This window comes from Harpia harpyja, chromosome 12 (genome assembly GCF_026419915.1).
Source record: "Harpia harpyja isolate bHarHar1 chromosome 12, bHarHar1 primary haplotype, whole genome shotgun sequence".
Taxonomy (NCBI): Eukaryota; Metazoa; Chordata; class Aves; order Accipitriformes; family Accipitridae; genus Harpia; species Harpia harpyja.
The window spans coordinates 24,870,774-24,875,371 of record NC_068951.1 but is presented as its reverse complement, the minus strand read 5'-3'; positions in this window follow the sequence as shown (position 1 = coordinate 24,875,371).

Genomic DNA, 4,598 nt, shown 5'->3' with positions numbered 1-4,598 from the left:
TAGTGTTGTGGATCATGGATATGCTGATGGGTATTTGGGTCCAGAGCCCTGTGAAGTACTTGTTTGAGACTTCCTTCTAAGGAAGGTGAAAGAAGGGTGGTTTTGTGAGGATTTTTTTGTTGTGGGTTTTGTTTTGTGGGGTTTGGTTGTGTTTTGTTTTGTTTTAACTGCTTGCTGCTGATTACCTTTTTCTACTGAAATTTCTGCTGTGGATGAATTATCCATAGGTTCAGTAGCTGAAGAGCAAACTCTTTGTATTTGCTATGCCCAAGTTGCTGCTAAAACTGCCATATGAGGACATCTCACTGCACCTTCAGGGTCTTTCCTCCTGCTCCCTATGGTGTAGGTTATGTGCACATTTGCATGTTTGCAGCTCCTTACAGGACTCTGAGTGCAAAACTCTTCAAAAGATAAGCAGTAAATCCCTTTGCCGTGTCACAGATGGTTTTTTGTTTGCAAGCATGTTGTACTGCTCCTGTGGCAACCGAGGGCTTTGGATGGGGAAGGTAAATCTTTGATATTAGTTGCTTCTCTTAAGGGCACGCTTGCAGTGAGGGGAGCCAGCTGATGGTGGTCTGTGGGGAGAAATTCCTGCAGTGTTTGACAGACTCAGCCCTGGTGTAAGTAGATGGCTGTTGCACGTATCCACAAGCTGGAGGATGAATGAGCATTGAGCCTCTTTGTCAGGTAAGAATACAAGATGAAGTGAAAATGCTTCCAGCAGAAAATACCTGAATGTGTCATGGATGGCCAGTCCTAACCCAGGGTGAGAGCTCATAATGCCACAGATAATGCACAGGCACCAACTTAGTAAGGGGGAGGAGAGTTACAAAACAGCTCTACAGAAAGAATGTCTGGCTCTAACTGCTGGCCTCTCTTTTCCTGCTTGAGTTGATTACTGTGAACTTGAAGAAGAATAAATCTGGCTAGCTGTCTTTTATGGGATGTATTAGTTGCCTACCACCAAATCCTCATAAACTGGGAGAGAAGTGCTCCTGCTGTGTCTTGTGGTGCTGCATGCTAAGGGCTAGGTCTCCTGCACTCAACTCCAAAGAGGTGAATGGAGAAACTAGCATAATCTAGTTCTCTTCCCATCTTACTGAAGAGAAAGTGAGCCATGCAGGCAGAAGACAAAAACAAGCAAACAAAAAAAAAAAACCCAAAAAACCTCTTAAGTGTGTGACTGATGTAACTAAAGATTCCGGTGCTGAGCAGATTAACTAAAGATTCTGATGCTGAGCAGGAAAGCTCTCCTGGCTAGCCTAGCCAGGCTTGCCTTCAACTCCTTGTATCTCATGCAGGTAAGGAGCAAAAGCAGTAACGGAATTGTACAAAACTCAGTAACAATTACAGTGATGCTTGCTTTGGTTTGTCTTGCATCTAGCTTGGGTATGGTTTCTCCTGCAAAAATAGAGAAATGTTGCCTCACAGAAACTGTATAGCTAGGACCTGAGCTGGACTTCAGAAGGCATGATGTATGTGAGAAGTGCCTACTGGGGTGCAATGAGCCATCTTAGGGCTCTGGAGCAGTGTGGGATTGTATTTCAGAGTAACAGTATTGCTTTTTTGATATTAAAATAAAATTACAATATGAGAGTTAATTTTCCAGTTGCTTCTATTTGATATTTGTGGTAAGAATTCAAATATTAAGGGGTTGGCACTCAAACTGAACTCCCATAGGGCTTGCACACGGCAGCAGTGTATGCTCTGTGCAGCAAGCAGGCTTGGGATTAGATGTGGGCAAGAAAAAAAAAAATGCAGTCACAAACTGTAAACAACTGTTGGTCCCTTCTGTTAGTCCTGAAATAACTTGCAAAATAAGATGATTGCTTAGAGCACTGAACAAAGAGTAACTGTGAGCATTTTCTTTTTCCCCCAACCAGGCAAAAGCTGGACAACAAAGAGCGTGGCTTAGAAAACATGAACAGGCTTATTCAGCCTGATTGGGCTGGGCTTATTCAGCCCAATACCTGCCCAGGCTGAGCTCTGAGTAAACTGATGGGGAATGTCACATGTAGCAGCTACTTGGGAGCTTCAGGGTTCTGCAGTACATGGCTGAAATAAGTCACCACTCTGAAAAAGGGTTTTTCAGCTCTGCTGCTTCTGACACTTGAAGCGGTATTTTTTTTCAGTGCTGGGAAAGGCTGAACTAAGATGCTGATGGTATTTGCCTGTAAAGGAGTTCAGGATGAAGGGAGGTGAAATAAAAGCCTGGGAAGGAGAGGGTTAGGTTAGCTGCTAAACACTTCCTTTTTAGTAATGCTGTAAAAACACTGTCTGTGCTCTTCAGTCCTGGGAGTTGATTCATATCAAATTTCCAGTCCTGCTTGACAGAGTAACTAGAGTTCAGTGTGATGTTTTAGTGTTAGGCCTATGCTTACTGTAGTCTTATTAACCCTTACTGTAGCAGTCTCTTAGCTGCTCTTGAAAGGCTTTGGGGAAGCCTGCAATCTGCAGAGGTTGTCTGTTAATTTTTTTTTTTTTTTTATCTTTGTCTCCAGGAACATCAAGCCTAAGGTGAATGCTCATGCTGCTTGGGTCTGCTTCAATCTGTTCCTCCTTTACTCCCTACTGCTTTGCAGTTGAACTTTGTCTTCACTCCATGGAAAAGCTGAGGTGGTTTTGGGCCCCTGAGCCCTGCAACACAGGGAGCCCTGCACCCTGCTTGAGAGCAGGAGGAGGGGCTTGGGAGGAATTGTCCACAAGGAGGAACAGTGTGAGATGGAATGTGTAAAGCTCATGACTTAACGATGGATTGGTAACTTCAAGCAGGAGTGTATCTGCTGTTACTGGCTGCTTTCCCTAGGTATGCCTCAGTTTCTCCATTTTTAAAAGTGAAGGTAACGCATCCTTTGTAAACTTTTCTGAGGTGGAAAGCCCAGAGAGACTGTTAGCTCTTCAGTAACATGAGACTGAAGCCCTGGGCAGGGAATGATCATGGAAAATGCTTGTGGTTATAATTGCTTTAGCCTAGAGACTAAGTAGGGAGGAAGAGTTCAGTAAAACTTGCCATACATTTCCTGAGCCAGACTTGTAATGAAGAAAGTGGTTATGCATGAAGTAATTAACAGGAAAAATAGCAGGCTATTAATCTGCTAAATTGTCTCAACTTTGTTTTCCTAACTTTGGAGAGCTCTGAAAGGCTGCTTTTCTTTTACAACTTCCATGTTTCATTAACACTTTGTAGTTTTCAAATCTTGTTTGCTGCACAGAGTGGAGAGGGTAGGGAGGGGTGTGGTGGGTTGACCCTGGCTGGATGCCAGGTGCCCACCAAAGCCACTCTACCACTCCCCCCCCAGCTGGACAGAGGAGAGAAAATAAAACAAAGGGCTCATTGGTTGAGATAAGGACAGGGAGAGATCACTCACCAATTACCATCATGGGCAAAACAGACTCAACTTGGGGAAAATTAAATTAATTTATTGCCAACCAACCAGAGTAGGGTAATGAGAAATAAACTCAAATCTCAAAACGCCTTCCCTCCGCCCCTCCCTTCTTCCTGGGCATAGCTTCACTCCCAGATTCTTTACCTACCCCCACAGGGGGATGGGTAATGGGGGTTATGGTCAGTTCATCACATGTTGTCTCTACCGCTTCATCCTCTTCAGGGGCAGGACTCCTCACATTCTTCCCCTGCTCCAGTGTGGGGTCTGTCCCATGGGAGACAGTCCTCCACAAACTTCTCCACTGTCGGTCCTTCCCATGGACTGCAGTCCTTCAGGAGCACGCTGCTCCAGCGTGGGTCCCCCATGGGATCACAAGTCCTGCCAGAAAACCTGCCCCAGCATGGGCTCTTCTCTCCACAGGTCTGCAGGTCCTGCCAGGAGCCTGCTCCATCGCAGGCTTCCCATGGGGTCACAGCCTCCTTTGGGCCTTCCTGTGTTCCGGTGTGGGGTCCTCCATGGGCTGCAGGTGGATATCTGTTCCACCATGGACCTCTATAGGCTGCAGGGGAACAACCTGTCTCACCATGGTCTTCCCCACGGGCTGCAGGGGAATCTCTGCTCCGGTGCCTGGAGCACCTCCTCCCCCTCCTTCTTCACTGACCTTGGGGTCTGCAGGGTTGTTTCTCTTGCACGTTCTCGCTCCTCTCTCTGGCTGCCATTTCTCTGTGCCCTGCAACTTTTTTTTCCTTCTTAAATCTGTTACCACAGAGGTGCTGCCACTATCGCTGATGGGCTTGCCCTTGGCTGGCGGTGGGTCCGTCTTGGAGCCAACTAGTATTGGCTCTGTCAGGCATAGGGGAAGCTTCCAGCAGCTTCTCACAAGAGCCACCCCTATAACCCCCCTGCTACCAAAACCTTGCCACACAAACCCAATACAAGGGGCCAGATCCTCAGCCCATGTAAAGGGATAACTGCTGTTCATCCCTTGGCATCACACAGAATTCCCTGGTGGCAGCCCTCTTATGACAGCAGCTGCTCCTTTAAAAACATGGCTGCCTTGCCTCCCAGCAGCAGAGTGCGTTAATAAAGATGAAAAAGAAATTCCAATATCTCTTTGTAAGCGATGTTCTAAAGACTCTCCCTTGTTCTTCAAAGAAAGAGAAAGCCCTTTAGCTTAGTCCCATCAATTTAAGCTGCATGTATTTATTAGTA